General features: G+C 40.8%; 1 protein-coding gene across 1 annotated transcript in view; it reads right to left on the minus strand.

Moving 5' to 3' along the window:
• angpt2b (angiopoietin 2b) overlaps nucleotides 1-20,755 on the minus strand; it is a 246,509-nt gene that overhangs the window by 60,154 nt on the left and 165,600 nt on the right. The gene's annotated exons all lie outside the window — the stretch shown is intronic.

Genomic DNA, 20,755 nt, shown 5'->3' on the forward strand with positions numbered 1-20,755 from the left:
CTTTCTCATGGACAACAAAACATTCAATTCCAGTCGCATTATCAAGTGCGGGAAAGAGTGAATCCAATGTTGGTTAATCACTGCGCCTGACCCTGGATATGTAACCCCTACTGAACTATGATCTCATACCAGCATGAAAAACATCGCACCTCTGGGGCATTTGTAAGTTCACAGATATGTCATTCAGGCTATGACACAAACTCTAATATAGTAGCAAAAGCCATAGAAAATAAAAGATTCCTGGTCACGATAAGGGAGTTTAAACCAACACACTGATTGCTGTCATAGAAAAGATTAATCTCCTTTTAACAATTTAACATCAAGCAGATATGGATCAAATCTAACAAACATTTGATGAAAATCTCTGTACTCTGCCCCAGTGTCGCAACACCAATTCCTTTAAATAGCAGTTTCCTACAGCAAGTATCACTACAGCCTCCTTGAGTGACTATGTCAATTTAATGCTAATTTGAGGACATTTTTATGCTTGAAACTGACAGCTATTTATTTTAAATAGGTTAATGCTTCCATTAAAATGCCAGGAAGCAGAAAAAAATACGCCAAACTTGTTTTCACTGCCTGCCATTTTAGTTGAGGCTGAAACCCATTTAAAATAATGGATTATCATTTTCTACCACACAACTGCACACACCAATTAGAATCGCAGCTATTGTAGAAAGTGATTGTCTTATTTTATCAACAGCATTGCTACATTGTGCTTTGGTCTATACTCACCCACTCATAATTTAAAAGCTCAGCAGTGGTGTCTTTTTAAAGGGCTTTTGTGGGGCGGTGGTGGTGTCCCTAATTCTGTACCAGGAAGCCTGGGTTCAGGCCCCTCCAGTTCCAAAGATATTAACATGTCTGAGCTGGTTAATTCGAAAATATCTCAGTGTAATTCTTCTAACTAGAGTGAAAACCTCAGGTAACTTGCTTCTACACATAATACTGGACAATTGCTATCATTTTCCTATAATTTCTACATTACTCCTTTGTGGAAATATTTTTAGATTACTTAATCTCACTATAAATTAGCAACCAAAATCACAAAACTGCAATAAATCAACCTAATTAACAAACCCAAAAATGCAACAAAATCGTTAATGTAAGAAGAGATAAAAAGGGTCACCTTTATTTTGGAAAGTAATTTTCATTAGAATATTTTCAGTAAATCTGTTTGCACATGTTATGTTACACCTCTGCAGTAGGGCTTGAAACACACCTTTTGCTCCAGAGGTAATGAGACACCCCGGTGCGCGGAGAGCCCTATGCTTTTGTTTGATGATAGGGTCTTGGCACATTGTTGGCACAGAACAAAGTTGGAAATTCACTTGACATCTGATTAAGTCACATTGTGTATTTGGCATTTGTACTGAGGGCCAGATTGTGACCAAGTTGTGCAATGCATTCTCCTGAAGTAAAAATCCTGGCCCTGGCCAGTACAGAAATCAGCTTTAAACGAGAAAAAGAAAGTGGAGTCTGATGTGCCCTTTATGTTGAAATGGTGATGCAAGTTCTATGTACTGTAACAACTCATTCATAAAATATATTGGGCAAATCATTAGTTCATTAATTCAACACGAACACTCAGCATAGTTCCAAATGTTCTGCAACATTCATATTGCTGTGTATATTCGTCATCTTTGAGAAGCTCCAGTTTCAAACTGTGAAGCAACTCAACACAGCAATAAATTGACTGGCTGTGGAGTTCTGGGCGATTTTACTTCCAAGCTCCAACAAAGTTGTCACAGGCAATATTTCTAACAATCTTGCGTATGGGAAGAGTCCACCATTTGCCAAAATAGCTGTATGGCCATAAGGGGCAAACAATAAGGAGCACTTGCTTGCTATCTGGCCAGCATATTAACATGTTAACAGCACCTGATTTGTGTCCTAATTCTGCTACAGTTCTCAAGCTCTCCCTCATAATAAGAACGAGCATTGCTTGATCTGTGGTTATGAATAAATTTGCCTGAACGTAACTTTGTTCAGCATGGGAAAGCAGAAAGCAATAATTCAACAACGAGAATATACCATTGAACTGAAAAGAACTAGATGAGTTTCTGAGGCAATTAAATTTTATTTTTGTCAAAGAAAGGAATTGAAGGATACAATGAATTGTGCAATAGGAATCACATAAATGTTGGGGTTTATTAAGATTAAAGATTTACTTATTGCCATAAAGTCTTCCAAATCACTTACTCTAGTGCTAAGTTCATATTGAGGAAGATGACAGAATGTAATATGGTGGTTGACAGAGATGAAAACAAAATGAAGGGAGAAGACAATGGATACCTTCTTTTGAAACAAAGGACCAAACCTGGAGCTTAGTTTTATACAGAGTTAGTTATCATGTCTCCCCGCTTCAGACTCAGATTTAAATTCAGCTATTAAATTCAACAATGGCAGGGCAGCCTTATGCCATTTGAATGGCCATTAAGCTGTTGGCTTAGGATAGGTTTATGAGGTGGCAGCCTGTCTCTGAGAGCAGCCAGGTGGTCAGATAGCTGACAGCTCCCTGGTCTCAGCAATGTCATTGGGAGTGGTGGTCTGTACTGGGCTTATAGGCACAGTCATGGAGCCAGATGAACAGATAACTTAAGTGTTTGGCTGTGGTCAGTCTGTCAGAAACTGACAAAGGGGGAGGGTTTTAGGAGGACGGGAGGAAACATATGAGGACAGGAATTACCATGGGGAGGGAGGGAGGGATCTCTGCCATGCCCCAGATTCCCAGACCCCTCTTTCAGATCACTTCAAGGCCTGAGCACCCCTTACTGGTGACAAAATCCCAGTGAAAGTGGAAGGAGGTCTATTTGGCCTCTTGTTGGCATTAATTGACCAAATAGCCAGTGGACTAATACTTCTAAAATTCCAACAGGGAATGGATTTGTGTTGAGCATGGCCCTGCCATTATGAAGCTCGACTTTACAACTTTACAGACTGGCAGCATGCTCCCAACAGGAGGAGGGATGCAAAATTCCACTCTTGATTATCATCAGGGTAAAATAACTTTGTGGAGTTGGGAGTAATGGAGTGGAGCAGGTCAACTGTCAATTTTAGCACTGTAGATTTCAATTTGATTTGTGTAAAATATTGTTACATTGCTATTCATAAGTTATTTTTGCCATTTAGTTCAGTTTGGGCTCTATAAGCCCAATGTTTAGAAATTGTAAAATCTCCTTTAGAAAAAGATATGTTTCATTGCCACCCCTCAAAGTACCAGTTACTACATCCAGGAAACAAAAAAACCCACAAAAATAGAAATTAGCTCCATACATGAAATTTTAAAAAAAATTGGAAATTTGAAAATACTCAGCTGCTCTGCCTATATCTCTGAAGAGAAAAGATAGTCTCACACAGTACCAGGCTTGAACTTCCCACATTGTAATAAAGGGAATGCACTTAAAACTGTCTTAGCACTTTCAAAGATGTTGACAGATCCATTGGGGTTTACTTTCTGTTCCAAATGTATAATTAATTCTCTCAGAAGTCTGGGTGATTACTTATTTTTATTGTTGCACAAATATTCTACTGAATACAAAATGTAGTACCATTGAGTACAAATTTGACATAACAGATTGTTATAAAACACTAAGGAGCAGTAGATGACACGACATTGTAAACCATTAGAGTGAAACTTGTGATCATGTAAACAGCAATTGAACCCAGATGTATTATAACCTTAAGCCTCATGCATATTCATTTAAAAGGTAAAGATTTAATTATTCATGAAAAACATTGAAACTTTTGTTGTTTTATTACATAACAAATCATTTATTATTTACTCATCATTATTCACATCGACTCAGTCATTTCAGCACAATTTATATCAGCAGAAAGCAGATGAATAGATTTTGACCAAGGTTATTGTAATTGCTGTGGAGACAATGAAAGAATTTTATTTAATAAAACATTGTTTTCCCTAAATTGAGTACTTTGGTTTTGCAAAGACTATTGAGAATTAGTAGCAGTAGAAACCTGAATCATGGAACTTATTCTTTGTGTAGAAGACGGTCATGTCATGTATCTACCTACAACATAATGAATGTAATGGTAACTGTGCTTCAGCACATGATGCTGGATTAGTGGTGCTGGAAGAGCACAGCAGTTCAGGCAGCATCCAAGGAGCAGCGAAATCGACGTTTCGGGCAAAAGCCCTTCATCAGGAATAAAGGCAGTGAGCCTGAAGCGTGGAGAGATAAGCTAGAGGAGGGTGGGGGTGGCGAGAAAGTAGCATAGAGTACAATGGGTGAGTGGGGGAGGGGATGAAGGTGATAGGTCAGGGAGGAGAGGGTGGAGTGGATAGGTGGAAAAGGAGATAGGCAGGTAGGACAAGTCCGGACAAGTCATGGGGACAGTGCTGAGCTGGAAGTTTGGAACTAGGGTGAGGTGGGGGAAGGGAAAATGAGGAAACCATTGGAGTCCACATTGATGCCCTGGGGTTGAAGTGTTCCGAGGCGGAAGAGGAGGCATTCTTCCTCCAGCCGTCTGGTGGTGAGGGAGCGGCAGTGAAGGAGGCCCAGGACCTCCATGTCCTCAGCAGAGTGGGAGGGGGAGTTGAAATGTTGGGCCAGGAGCCTTGACCTCACTTCAAGTGCCCCTTTCCCCTCAGGTCACAGAGTGGTACCATCTAGTGCTGTTCCAAGGAGGAGTGACCTGTGGATACAGGTCCTCCACCCCCTTCTTCTTAGGCCACTCCGGAGGCTCCAGGGTCAAGCACCCATCAGACCATCAGAGGCAACCACAGAGTAGGCTATCTACAGCTCAGCTGCAGAAAAGAAGAAACTGGAAGCATATGATGACACCTGTGAAGCATTATTGTAAATAATCTTTCACTTTTGTAAATGTATCTTCACTTGCGCTGTTAAAAGCTCTGACCTTGTATAATTTTTCCTGCTGCAAATTTGAAAGATGAGCAGCCTTTTCTGGCATGCCAATGTTGAAAGAAGCTACAATGACCATGCATTTCTCACCTCTCACAAGCTACCAACTCCTTGATGACAGGTAACATCCAACATCAGGATGTTTGAACCGTAACATTGATAAATGCCATCATCATGTCACACATCAGTATGGACAGTGCTGAGGCTAAATGGAGGAATTGTGCTAGGGCTTGGTCTACTTAGATCTTCAACCTTTATTGCTATCTGGTGAGTGAGAGTATGGAATCAGTGATGCTTCCACACATCGCTGGAGGGAAAGGTTCATTCCCTGAATCAGCTGCCCATGAAAGCACACTGCCTTCCAAGATTGGGAAGGCTACAATGAGGACATACATGTTCACCTTCTCTCATAATGCATTTCCTACTGAGGAAAGTTGCACAAAGCACTGTTTTCCACATGTTCAATGCTGTCCAGAGGATGCTGAAGTATTTCAAGGTAATGGTAAGTACTGTGTAATGTTAGTGCACTCCCTCACTGGCTTTTACCCAAATGCTCAGTAGGACATGTAATGTGTAAATACTTGGAAGTGGGATCACTTGAATTTTAAATCTGAGACAGCTATTTTTTTCTGAAGCAAAAGTATGAAGGGATCTGGGCCAACATGGAGTCAGGCCATGTATCAGTCATGATCTCTTTGAATGGCAGAACAGGCTCGAAGGGTTGAATGGCCTACTCCTGTTCCTATGTTCCACAGAAAACAAGATCACAAGGAGATAGGTAGCAACACGTCCAACTTGAACCTAGAATGGAAGCCTTTTCTGTTGGTGAACTCTGCAGTTTGTGTTGGCGGCTCTCAAAACAATGTGGAACCAGTTGGTAGCATTCTGGGGGAAGCCAGTGGTGGTGAACAATGTATTCAAAATGAACAGGTACCCAATGAACAGAGTCCATGAATTTCTCAGCAACAAACCCCAACAAACAGACAAAGCGCATCCAAAAACCCTAGTCACTCTCCTCTACATCAAAGACATCTCAGAAAAATCTGCCAGACTACTCAGACCTCTAGGCATCATGCTGGCCCACAAACCCACCAATATACTAAAACAGCAGCTAATGAACTTGGAAGACCCTACACAGACAACAAACAAAGTTAATGTAATTTAGAAAATACATTGCAAGAACTGTAACAAGCACCACATAGAGTCATAGAGTCATAGAGATGTACAGCATGGAAACAGATCCTTCGGTCCAACCCGTACATGCCAACCAAATATCCCAACCCAATCTAGTCCCACCTGCCAGCACCCGGCCCATACCCCTCCAAACCCTTCCTATTCATATACCCATCCAAATGCCTCTTAAATGTTGCAATTGTACCAGCTTCCACCACTTCCTCTGGCAGCTCATTCCACACATGTACCACCTCTGCGTGAAAAAGTTGCCCCTTAGGTCTCTTTTATATCATTCGCCTCTCACCCTAAACCTATGCCCTCTAGTTCTGGACACCCCAACCCCAGGGAAAAGACTTTGCCTATTTATCTTATCCATGCCCTTCATAATTTTGTAAATCTCTATAAGGTCACCCCTCAGCCTCCGACGCTCCAGGGAAAACAGCCCCAGCCTGTTCAGCCTCTCCCTGTAGCTCAGATCCTCCAACCCTGACAACATCCTTGTAAATCTTTTCTGAACCCTTTCAAGTTTCACATCATCTTTCCGATAGGAAGGAGACCAGAATTGCACGCAATATTCCAACAGTGGACTAACCAATGTCCTGTACAGCCGCAACATGACCTCCCAACACCTGTACTCAATACTCTGACCAATAAAGGAAAGCATACCAAATGCCTTCTTCACTATCCTATCTACCTGCGACTCCACTTTCAAGGAGCTATGAACCTGCACTCCATGGACAAACAGGCAGAAAACTCACCACCAGGATACATGAACATCAACTAGCCACAAAAAGACATGACCAACTCTCACTGGTATCCTTACATACAGATGTGGAAAGACACCACTTCAACTGGGACAACACATCCATCCTAGGACAAGCCAAACAGAGACACACACGGGAATTCCCAGAATCATGGCATTCTAACCAGAACTCTATCAACAAACACATTGATTTGGATCCCATTTATCATCCCTGGGAAAAAGAACAGGAAATGGCATCACCACAGGAAATGGCATCACCACAGGAAATGACATCACCAACCAAGGAAACCTAAATATATAAATAGAAAGTGGGCCTTGCCACCAGTGGTTCATCCGGAGGCTCACTGATGATGTTACATAGTATGGTGATGAAACATCTGAAAATGAACCTTCCGGCTCAGTGAGCAAACCTATATTCAGAACAATCTGACTGTCAACCAAGGTGCTTGGTTCTCCTTATCATGAGGGCAGGATAAAAATAGGCTATGAACTGGAGAAAATGGCATCAGTGACTATGCAGATGCAGTAATGGGTCGGAGATTGGGAATGCCATACAAGACCCCAGATACTCCTTGAAATGAACCATTGGCATATAACTTGAATGCAGCCTTCCAGCACTCCTTCTAAGTGTAAGTTCTAATCCAGCAGATGACAAGGTTTGGTGATGGTGGCTCCCAGCGCCTCCACTGTCTTTGAAAGAAAAAATGACAACAACGTTTGTTGATCTGGGGTTTCATCATTCTCCTCCACTTCCTTTAGAGTTCTTTAGCTGAAGCTTCTCCTTCAAAAGATTGCGTGACGCCCATTGTGGGCTGCTTTCTTGTATGGCATATTGCCGGCATTATAATTACTGTCGCTTTCACTATTGTCTTTGATACTGAACCAAAGCCACAAAGACTCCAACCACGATCATCTCCATGTGAGATGCATGAGGAATGTTAGAGGGATAGCACAATCTTATGCTCATATCCAACACCACAAAGCTTGTGTATGCCCTTACACAGTGCAGCATGGAAACTTACCAGAGCGGTCACATTTTTCATGCCTCTATCAGGAGCTATGAGGAATGTAACCTTACCGGAATGTACAATACACAACCAAAATTTCCACTCTGCACTGGGAAAGTAGAATTCTTCCAGTAAGCCACTATGACAATCACCATCTCACCACCAAACCCATACACCCACCCCCACCAACCATGCTTCCCAACTTCCCTACCATCACCATATGAACCACACACCAAGAAAAGAAAAGGCATTCTCTCATATAGCAATTATATACCCTTGTACGTTTACAGTTTAGAATGCAAATGTGGCAGTGGCAAAACATTGCTTTCCAGTGCTCGATATGAAATGCCTTTTTGAAACAGAAATAACAAATGCCACTTTTAAATGCCTTTGTCTGATTGCTTGAGTCTATATTTCTTCATTTGTATTCTTGGACATTGAATGACCTGTTAATTGAAGCCAAATGGGTGACTTTACAAAATCAGGGAGGTTGTTCTTGCATATTTTCTAATCACCCTGTTCAGACATGCTATGTCACACCTCTGGGTGGGACTTGCACCTAGACTTTCTGGCCCAAAGGTGGCTATTGTATTACTTCACCACAAAAGCCTCTCAATCAGCAGAGGCATGACCACTGCAGTTCTCTAATTTCAAGGCAAAAAAAACAGAAGTTGCTGGAAAATCTCAGTAAGTGGGTGGCATGGTGGCTCAGCGAATATCACTGCTGCCTCACAGCACCAGGGACCCAGATTCGATTCCAGCCTTGGACAACTGGCTCTGAGGAATTTGCACATTCTCCTTGTTTCTGCATGGGTTTCTTTTGGGTGCTCCTGTTTCCCCCCCACCCCAAAAGATTTGCAGATTAGGTGAATTGGCCACGTTAAATTCCGCATAGTGTTCAGGGATGTTTGGATTAAGTGCACTAGTCAATGGGAATATAGAGTAATAAGGTAGGGGAATGGGTCTGGATGGGTTACTCTTCGGAAGGTTGGTGTGGACTTGTTGGGCCAAATGGCCTATTTCCACACTGCAGGGTCTCTATGATTTTATGAAGCCTGACAGCATCTGTGAAGAGAAATCAGAAATAATGTTTTGCATCCAGTAACACTTCTGCACAACTGATGAGAGCTAGGAAAAAGTTTTTTCTAACGCAGAAGATAGAGTGATGAAGGGGGTTAGGAGAAAATGATAGATGGAGATAGAGCCCAAAGATAGAAGAACAGTTGGACAGAAAAAGATAGTGGATAATGGGCAGCCTAAAAGAATGAATGGCCACTAATGGGGACTATTAGTGGGTAACAGTGGGTTGTGTGTAATTGCAGACCATGAAATATCAAGGCCTAGTGTGTTGGTATCGGGGTGAAGACATGGGAGAATTTGCCTCAAGCCCTAACATTGTTGAATTCAATACTGAGTCCAGAAAGCTCCAGTATATCAATTGTATCATTGGTGTTGTTGCCTCTCTCATCTGGAATTGGAAATGTTTATCAATTTCACTTACAATTCCCACCCCACTCTTATCTTCACCTGGTCCATCTCCAATTCTTCCCTTCCCTTCTTCAACATCTCTGTTTCCATTTCTGGAGATTGGCTGGCCACCCATATCCACTACAAACCCGTGGACCCCACAGTTACCTTGACATACATCCTCACACCCTGCTTCCTGGAAAGACTCTATTCCATTCTCCCAGTTCTTCCATCTCCATCACAGCTGTTCGGATGCTGCTAACTTCAACAGGAAGGCCTCTGAAATATCCACCTTCTTCCTCAACCAAGGAGTCCCCAGTGCCGTAGTTGACAGAGCTGAGTGCCAGTTCTGACCCATCTTCTTCACTTTGGCCCTCACCCGATCTCTTCCCTTGTCCCTCCTGTCCTCACCTATCATCCCACTGGCATCCACATCCAGAGGATCATTTAGGGCCATTTCTGCCACCTCCAGCAGAATGACACCACCAGACACATTTTCCCCTTCCCTCCCTTGTCAGCCTTCCACAAGGACCATTCCCCCAGGACACCCTGGACCACCCACCCTTCACTCCCAACATCCCTGCTCCTCACCCCACCCCAGCCCCACGGCACCTCATTTTCCACTTGGGAACTCTACAACCTTCTGAACCCACGATCAAGTTCAACAACTTTTGGGTTTGAGGCACCGTCTCCCATATTCTCATGTGAATCCTTACTCATCAGGCCCTGCCTTTACACACAACCGATTGTTAGCCATTAATTATCCCCATGAACAGCTATTCATTCTCCCAGGCTGATCATTATCCATTCCTTTGTCTGTTTGACTTTTTTCTCCATCTTTGGGCTCTATCTCCACCTGTTGTTTACTTCTTACCCTATGGCCCAGCCTATCTTCTGCATTAAAAAAAAGTCTTTTTCCCAGCTACCATCAGTTCTGAAGAAGGGTCGCTGGACCCAAAGCTTGATCCCCACGGATGCTGCCTGACTTTCTGCTTTTGTTTCTCATTTCCAGCATCCAGAGTTCTTTCAGTTTCTCCAATTTCAAGGGCTGTATTTAGCCCCAAAGGAAATAAACGTAATTTGCTCTGCTCACCCCGCATGTGGAGATCAGAGCTGAAAATGTGTTGCTGGAAAAGCGCAGCAGGTCAGGCAGAGTCCAAGGAGCAGGAGAATCGACGTTTCGGGCACAAGCCCTTCTTTAGCTTCTCCTCCTCCTTGGATGCTGCCTGACCTGCTGCGCTTTTCCAGCAACACATTTTCAGCTCTGATCTCCAGCATCTGCAGTCCTCACTTTCTCCTGCATGTGGAGCCAGCCATTTTATGCAATTATTGCAAAGTTGACATGTGATTCAACAGGATAAGGTTCCAATTCAGTGCAGGTGACTTTCAGACACAGCCTATAATGCACAAATTTCTTCACCTACTTAATGTTCCTTGATGTTGCCATCCCTGCCGACCTTGTGATCTTTCTCCTGTTTCTATTGAGCCCTTTGTAAAACCATAAATATTCTTAGTTTATCCCAGAGCACATGATTTAAGAATTCTCATGTCTTGTTTGCCCTTCACCAAACTTCTACTCTCATGTAGAGGCCAGTGTTCTGATGACCTGTTTGAACTTCCTTTCTCGAATAATCAGTCCCTTCCTATTCCTTATAATGTCTCATCTCCAGTTGGGTCTAATCACTATTGCTATACCCAGAGTGACACAGTACAAGTAAGTTCTTTCCTCAAGTTGAATTGCCTATTTTCCACAGGACTCTAAGGATTGCTTCCTGATAAGCCCTCCGACCATTACTCCACAAATCCCAGGATAAATTGAAGAAGGTTATTCTCCAGAATGTTGCCTGGAACGAAATGACTCAGTTATGAGGAAAGACTGGATAGACTGGGTTTGTTTTCCTTGGAGCAGAAGGGGATCTGATTGAGGTATCCAAAATTATGAGAGGTTAGATCCTGAGAATCTTTCCTGTTTGGCAATCTTGTCTAAGACCAGAGGACACAAGTTTAAGGTGAGAAGTAAATGATTTAGAGAGGATCTGAGAACTTTATTTTCACTCCGAGGCTGATAGATACATGAGGGCCAGTACTCTTGCAACATTTCAGAAATATCTGGATAAACACTTAAAATATAGTGCATTGCAGATTCTGGGCAAAGTGCACATCAATTGGAATACAGTGGTCTGGTGTTTGTTGGCCAGCATAGACTTGGTGCGTCAAAAGGCCTGTTTGTATGCTGTGCGACCCAATGACCTTGGTCTATCACCCCAAACAGATCTATCCGGACAGCCTTGACGAACCACAGCTCACGCTCCGGACCGTGCCTCCAGATCACCTGAGCATACCGACCTGTAATCCCCAGACAGGATGCATTTGACCCACAGTGTTGAACATGGCACAATCACTAGACTGCAAGAAGGTAGATCACAGGACTCTGACAGGACCAAGCATTTGACTGACAGTGTCAAGCCCCTGGACATGAATGAGATGAGGCATTTGGTTTGATTGTTGCATTTACGCTGCTAACCAAAGACATTTCTCATCTCACTAAGCACTGCTCCCTTTTCCTTTCACACGAGGCCTTTTGATTGAAGGAACTACAGTGTGTTTGCCATGTAAACTGCTGCTGGATGCTGCATCCCTTCAACTGTACAATACTCTTCCCCATCACAAACTGCCTGCCTCTCCTACTGTGCTAAAAAAGCCAGAGAGACTGTATATAACTGAGCAGTGAACACCTTGTTTGCTACAAAAACAATGCATACCAAACAAAGCCTAGCTGCCTATAATTCAGTGTTGATGTCAATGTGCATGTACTAAGGAAACAATGCAAAATAGACAGAGACTGGCAGCATCCATATAAGCATAATGTCAGTAAACACTGAAAAAGCAAGTTAAGAGCTATAAGATGCATCCTGTGCAGTTGGATGAGATATGTGTCTATCCCTGTACTCTGTGATGATGCTGTGGCTTTAAGAGTACATCTTGCCCTGGTTTCTTTCAGAGAGAGATTGGGGGATAGGTACAGAGCAATCTATGAGACAATAAACAACTTGTGAGGTCTTGGGTTCTTTTCTTAAAGTTGGAAGAATAGAAGCAGCCTGAGTGAGTGTGGTCTAGCTTCCACAGTTCAAAGAATTTTAGTTAGCTTTCAGTAGAACTGGTGTGGGCTTCAAGAAGTTGAAGCTGTTTTTCCCTCTCTTGATTAGCCAAAAGCTTTAGGGGGATGTGGTGTGTGATTCACTTCCTGAGCTACTGGTTTGCATGTGAGACAAAATCTGCTTTCTGAATTTGCTTATTTTCCAGGATATTCTGCACAAATTATTTTGGCCTTTTACAGGACATTGTGCTCTAGCTGCAACAAAACTGTGTTCCTAAACTAAACAGGGCAGGTTGGCTTACATATTAACAAGGCTTATGTTACTGTTCTGGGTATGATCATGTGGACACTAGTGGCAATACAAGCGTTCTCCTCACATTGTAGATGGGAGTGTTTATGTGATGTTGCTATATTGAAACATTTAAATAGTAATAGTTGTTGTATCTATTACTCTGTTAAATTTTCCAATGTATTTAAGTTATTCTAAATTCTTTTTTCGTCTGTTGTATTTTAACTAGTGTTTGAATAAATGGTATTTTGCTTAAGGCTGAGTAGTTTGACCAATTGAATTGCATCTGGAACATAGCACTTGACATTTGCCTTTAAAATAAGAAAAAGTTAGGATCTAGGCTACCTTCTTAAAATATTTTGAGGGGGTCTGATCTGCTCCGTAACATCTCAAAGTGACTTTGTGGAAACATGCAAGCCATTGATGTCCCTGAACCCAAAACTGAAGTGCTGAAGGGTTGAAGTGGTGTGTGTGAGTTGGACTGAGAGTAGGAATGATGGTATGGTGAAGAGAGTGTTTAGCCAATATGGACTTCTGTGGGCAATGTTTTAAAGAGATTGGTAGCCATGGAACATTCAGGGATAGTGTTGTGAAAAAAAAAAGCAGTTGCACAGTGACCAGTACAAGCATTAAGCAAGCTGCAATTGTGAGATTCCTCCATTGATTTATATATTGGGAACTTACACACGTGGTTTCTTGGCGAAAGAGAGGAGTGGCATATACATAAGTCGAGATATTCAATAAGATGCAATGACATGGAAATAAGTTAGTCACTGAAGTGACTCTGAAGTCACCATCTGGGCTTGAGGGTAAAATTGCAAATAACTTTCTTGCGGTTTAGATTCTGATCTTTTCATTCTTTCTGTACTTTCCGCCTAGTTCACCATCGTTCACTTCATTTCAGTGAGGGAGAATTCCAGCCTGCATTTCAATTTGTGTACAATTCTGATTAGTTGGTAAAGATAGCCTATATTTTACTGAGCAGTCAACAGTACATATCAATAATTAGATACAGAATAACCTCGATTATCCGAACATCGATTATCCGAAGTCGGATTATCCGAACAAGATCTCAAGGTCCCCATGCTTGACTAAACTGTGTTATCCAAACATTCGATTATCCAAACATTTGATTATCTGAACAAAATACTCTCCGTCTGTGTTGTTTGGATAATTGAGGTTGCCCTGCATTTTCCTTCAGAAAGCTATTTTCCTTTATATTGCTGAAAACATGAACTAGTAATGGTTTGATGAAGGGGACAGTGAATCTATGAAATGGGTTACTAAACCAACGATGTACCACCTACGTGACAAGATTTAAAAGTCGAGAAAATATAGACCAGAGAACAAGGGTAAATGCAAATAGGAGAAATGCATTCAAATCAGATACAGAATGAGAAATGAAGTAAATTGAGAGACAGAGACAGACAGGAAAAGAAACAAAAGTAAATTTGAAGTTTATTTCTGATTTAATGCACATATACGGGAAGATCTTGAAATAAGGTTGAGGCTGAGATGCTGTTTGTCTGGCACAAAGTAATGACATAGCATTCATTTTTTTTCACTTGTGTATTAGAGCTTATTTGCATTAATTACCGCATTTGTAATGAGGGTGCTGTTATTGGTCTATTGGTCTAAGATAGAAATGCAAAGCTATGTTTTTGATATTCTGCACAAATTATTTTGGCCTTTTACAGATCATTGAATTCCAGCTACAACAAAACTGCGTTTGTGAAATAAACATGGCAGGTTGGCTTACATATTAACAAAGCTTATGCTACTGTTCTGGGTATGATCATGTGGACACTAGTGGCTATACAACCGCCCTCCTCATGTTTTAAGGGATCCAAAGGGTTTTGAATTAAACTGAACAGAGCTCCTGAAAGGAGCTGGCTTTTTTTGCCACTTGCAAGATAATGTGCTGTGCACTGTTAATGCTGTTGGCTGGGACAAGTAGAATTCTCTTTGGTTAACAGTTTTCTGAAAGTTCCTTTCCTCAATAGTTTACATGATCCAAAACTTGTTCTTTACACTGTCTGCAAAAAAACCTTACTGATCCAGTCTCATTTAATCAACAATACTGATGTATTGATGAGTGGATACTACAAAAAGACACTCACATAACAATAAGTGGATCAGTTAGCTGAATGGTTGGTTTGCTCTGTAGAATGAAGCTGACTAAGGCTACCATGAAGGACTCTCCTGCTCAACCTCTCCCTTGAGACATGGTGACCCTCAGATTAAACTACGGCCAGTTGTCTGTCTATAATGAGAGAGCAGGGTTATGGGAAATTTGCCGATACGTACCCAAGCACAGGAAAATATTGGGTTTTATATTGGAATGTCAGGAATTCTGTCCTCATTTGCTGTCATTACTGCCTTCTGGAGTCGACACATGGGCACCCCAACATGAAAATCCAGATGTTGCCTGTCAATGATTTTATATTTCTCCGAAAGTTGTGCTGTTGAGGGGAGTCAAGATGCAAATCAATGACAAATCTCTGAATTAATGAGAACTTTCATTCTCATGTGGTTAGTTTCATTGAAAAAATAAACCTTGTGAAAGTTTAGCTTTGTTGGATGAAGTGTGAATGGATATTTAATGGTACACTAACTTTATTATCATTGCCAAAACACTATCCTCACTGACCCTGGAAAATTAATCTTAAAATTATCAAATATCAAATTTATCCATGATGATAAAAAAAACACTTTTTTAACATATATTTCAATTTTCAGTGCCATTGTGATGCCAGGTTTGCAGGCTGTATATTCCCAAAGACTAATACATCATATCAAACAGCATATTCCCTTGTTCACAGCAAGCCAGATACTGACTGCATCTATTTAACCTGTGTTTATAGAGCTTGCAACACAATGCCCATCATTTGTGATTCTGCAATTGGGCAAGATTTGCTGGATAATTCTAAACGTCCAAAATATTACACTAACCATCAGCTTTGGATGGTAATTCAGGCTCACAGTTTATGCATTTATATGTACCAATATCTAAATACATGGGTGCTGCTCCTTGCAAACAGCAAATACTGTACTTATTTCAAATAAATAAAACAGATGACAGGCATTCGCTAGTTCATTTCCATGGGCAGTGCCCTGACCAATCAGGTACAAAAAGGTTGGTGTAAACTTTAAAGCAAGTCTGGCAGTTAATTGTCAATCATCGTTAGTTGGTTCATTCTCCATGGCAACACCTCAACCAATCAAAGTTCATTTACTAACCAATCTTCTCTCGTGCAACATAAATGTTGGTTAATTGGTATTCTTGTGAAACTGTCCTAATAAGTACAAGATGAAAAATTTGCACAAAATGTGTTTTCTTCAGTACTACTTACATTTTTCTAATTATATTTTTGGCTTTAAAGCCCAATTCTAATCATTTATTTGATTTTCTGAAAAGTTAAATCAAAAGCAAAGAATGTTAACTGCTCCTTACTTCTCGGTTTGCTGCGTGTCAATGGTTCAATCTGTTTGCTTGCTTTACCTGCTTACTAACATAACTACTGCTGTATGGTTCAGATCCTCTGATGTAGCCCCAGATATAAGTTGTCACCGGGAAAGGGCAGGTCTCCACTGTACAGGTCACTGGACTTTTGTGGAAGGTTTCTTTGACATGAATGGTGTGTGCTGTTCTTCCACACTGCACATTCTAGAGTTCAGTGGGTTTTTCCTGCGTTAGAAGGGAGGGTTGCATGCTTAACATATATTATTCATAATCAAGTGAAAGTGGAAGATATCATATGCATAAGATGTTCTCAATACTAGGACTGCACAAATATTCAATTATGCTGATATTGCTGATGATTCCAAACATCATTTCACTTGAATTTAGAATGTTAGATTCTGTCACTTTATGAACAAGGACATTTATATTTTTGGTCAATAACTAGATGTTTATTGAATAGAAATCCTCAATTGGACATTCCTCTGCCACGTCCAGTTCCAGTGGTGTTGGCCTATTTTATTCCATAGCTTTTATGTCTTTTTTTTATATGGGTCAATGTTAAATCCCAAAACAATGCCTTCTAGCTAGTATAGCTCCAGGAAAACTGTTCACTTTAAATGCAAAGAAGAAAGATTCATTTATTTTTGTGAAAGATTTTGTTTTTGCAAGCTGCCATATGCACAGGGCCATTTGTTAGCAACCGTCATATATTTTTATAGTAAACAAAATTTCAAAATAAAGATTACAAGCTGCAACAATATTGACTTTAGTTTCAGAATATTTGGGCCATTACTTCTTTAAGCTAATAAACCTGGTGTTAACAGATTAAATATGTTAGTTGTTTGGCAGATTGATTGTGAATATGAAAAAATTATTATTGAAACTGAACGTTGCAAAATCTAAGCACAGTCAATGCAGATTAAGTGTTATGCTGCTGTGAACACTAAGTCTAGATTGTTTTGACATCATAGAGTTGTACAGCATGGAGACAGATCTTTCAGTCCAACTCGTCCATACAGACCAGATATCCTAAATTAATCTAATTCCATTTGCCAGCACTTGGCCCATATGCCTCTAAATCCTTCATATTCATATACCCATCCAGATGTTTTTCAAATGTTATAATTGTACCAGACCTCATCCCTTCCTTTGGCAACTCATTCCATACACATGCTACCCTCTGCATGAAAAGGTTTCCTCTTAGGTCCCTTTTAAATCTTTCTCCTCTCACCTTAAACCTATACCCTCTAATATTGGACTCCTCTACCATAAGGAAAAGATCTTGGGTATTCGATCTATCTATGCCTTTCATGATTTTATAAATCTCTATAAGATTGCCCCTGAGTCACTGACACTCCAGGAACAATAACCCCAGCATATTCAGCCTCTCCCTATAGCTAAAACACTCCAACCCCGGCAACATGCTTGTAAATCTTTTCTGAACTTTTCTAAGTTTCACAACATCTTTCCTGCAGCAGGGAGACCAGAAAATAACCCAGTATTCCAAAAGTGGTCTCATCAATGTCCTGTTCACCTGTAACATGACATCCCAATTCCTGCAGTTAATGCATTGACCAACAAAGGCAAGTGTACCAAACACCTTCCTCACTACCCTGCCTACCTGTGACTCCACCTTCAAGGAACTATGAACGTGCACAACAAAATCTCTTTGTCCAGCAACATGCCCCATGACCCTCCCATTAAAATTCACCTTTCCAAAATGCAACATTTTAGAATACTGAAAAGCCTGGACAGAGTGGATGTTGGGAAGATGTTTCCATTGGTAGGAGAAACTAGGACCCAAGGGCACAGCCTTAGAGTAAAGGGAAGACCTTTTAGAATGGAGATAAGGAGAAACTATTTCAGGCAATGGATGTTGAATCTATAGAATTCAGTGCCACACAAGGCTATGGAGGCCATGTCATTGAATATAATTAAGACAGGGATAGATAGGTCGTTGATTGTCAAGGGGATTCAGAGAAAGCGAGAGAATGGGGTTGAGAAACTTATCAGCCAGGATTGAATGGTGGAACAGACTCGATGGGCTGCATAGCCTAATTTCTGCTCCTATGTCTTATTGTCTTATACACTGTCTGCCACTCCTTGACCCATCTGCCCATCTGTTTAAAGTCCCATTATACTCTGAGATCATGTTCTTCACTGTCCACTACACCACCAATTTTGAAGTCATCTGCAATTTACTAACCATTCCTTTTACATCCATATCCAAATTATTTATATAAGTGACAAAAAGCATTGGACCCAGCACCATCCTTGTGGCACAACACTAGTCACAGGCCTCCAGTTCAAAAAAACAACCTTCCACCACCACCCTCTGAACCCTACCTTCAAACCAATTTTGTACCCAAATGAATAGCTCTCCCTGGATTTCCGGTGATCTAACCTTATCAACCATCCTGCCATGCAGAACCTTGTTGAATGTCTTGCTAAAGTCCATATAGACAACATCCACTCAGCTGCCTCTATCCATCAACAAAAGAAGAATTCTCCCAGCTCTGAACAACTTGGGCAAGACTGAGACAGATGGGAAAATGTGGTGAGATTGGGAAAATGAGATTCTTGCAATCAAGAAAATCGAACTCTGATTTTGTACCCAAGGTTTGAACGGCAAGGAAAGAATCCCACTAGAGAAATTCAAGAGGCTATTTGCATGCATTTAAATCTCAATATGACCTATTCTCATCTCATTTACATGTTGTTTCCCATTCTCCCATGCCATGGAGAAAGACTGTGACAATTCCCAACATGGAAATCACATTGGGTAACTGGCTGCTCCGGCTCATTGTCTGCTTCTCCAGCCTTCAACTTGACCAGAAATCCCCAACATCTCAGGGCATGCTCCCCAGATAGTGACCACCAGCAGCCTTCATCCATACAGGTTGGCGGCAGAAATGTACCAGCCTCAATACATCATCATGGCATATTTATGACACACTTAGAGTGCAATTATTCACTTTAACATGTCCCAACATCATCTGGAAATCCAACTACAACATGTCCACAGCTTCCCTTCACCAACATCAAAAGTTAATCCTTCAGAGAACTCTGACAGATGAATTAAAAATTATTCCGCCTTCCCCTTGTGTTTTACAAAGTGCTCAACAATAACTTCATGATTGATTCTAACACCTTCACCACAACAATCTCTAATTATCCTAAAGTTTTTTTTTAGCTGAATTATATTTTCCAATTTGATGAGCCTTTTGAGAATCCACAGAACTTTGGAAAATTAACGTCAATGCACTGTTACCTTGTTAGCTATCTCTTTGAAGATCTTTAGATCAGGTTAGGGTAAGGTAGTGTTGGGGTTAGGGGTTTAGGGTTAAGCTTAATGTTAGGGTTAGAATTAGGTTCAGACTAGTTAGCACTATCAAAACCTGGGAACTTATCAACTGATAGCTACATCTGATTGGTCAATACTTCTCCCCTTATAAATGTATTCTCATCAAGGTCCTCTCTCCCCCCATCTCCTGATTTACAGTTATTTGGTCTTGTCCTCCATAGTGAAAAGCAGAAATAAAATATTTGTTCATTTCATCCATTACTTCCTTTTTATCTACCATTAATACCTAATTCTTACTCTGTCAGGAATCCAAGACAATTTTATTTACCCTGTTCTTTTTAAATACCTACATAAACGATTGTCATCCATTTTTACATTTCTAGCTGGCTCCTTCTCATAACCAAGCCTCTTTTGTTTGATCGATCTTTTCATCATTCTCTGCCATTCTTTATATTCTTTCCAATCATCTGACCTGAATACCTATCCAATCATATCACTTTCATGTTATGACATAAAGAAGAATTCATATTTAACCAATGCTTTTGCAAAAAGCTTCACATGAGCTTAATCAGAAAAAAATGAGATCTTGAACCAATACAAGGAGATGTTAGAACAGAAGATAAAATTTTGTTTGAAGCAGTCATAAAGTGTTAAAGTAGACATTAAAATATCAAAGTGAGTGAAGTTAATTTTGGATCATACACTTCATTTGCATTTTATGAATAAAACAGTTTTTGAATTTTATACATTTTGTCACAAAATAACTTTGCACAAAAAGACTACCTCTTAAAGTATTATTTGAAATTCCACAAATATCCATATCCTTCCACCACTGATGCTCAGTTGTTGTCATGTTGCCATAGTCTTACGATACGATAGGACTCCTCTCTCATTAAAGAGGTGTGTTTTAACCTGAGGGCCACTATACCTCAGGTGAGGGCAGAGTTTGAGAAGGAGAAGCTTCATGGAAATCTCAGCCACTGATGGGAAGTGAATCCACACTGTTGGCATTACACTGCTTTGCAAGACAACCATCTAGCCAACTGAATTAAACCAATCCCCTGACACTCCGTAGCAACAGTGTATACTATCGACAAGATGCACAGCAGAAATTCACCAAAGATCCTCAGTCAGCACCTTCTAAACTCACAACCATGTTCGTGTAGAATGGGCAGCTGATATATGGGAACGTTACCCCTCCAAGCCACTCACCATCCTGATATGGAAATATATTGCTGTCCTTCAGCGTCACTTGAGAGAGGTAAATGTGCATTCTGCACCCAAAAGCTGATCAAACTACAAAGTGGTA

The sequence above is a fragment of the Chiloscyllium punctatum genome, chromosome 27 (genome assembly GCF_047496795.1).
Source record: "Chiloscyllium punctatum isolate Juve2018m chromosome 27, sChiPun1.3, whole genome shotgun sequence".
NCBI lineage: Eukaryota > Metazoa > Chordata > Chondrichthyes > Orectolobiformes > Hemiscylliidae > Chiloscyllium > Chiloscyllium punctatum.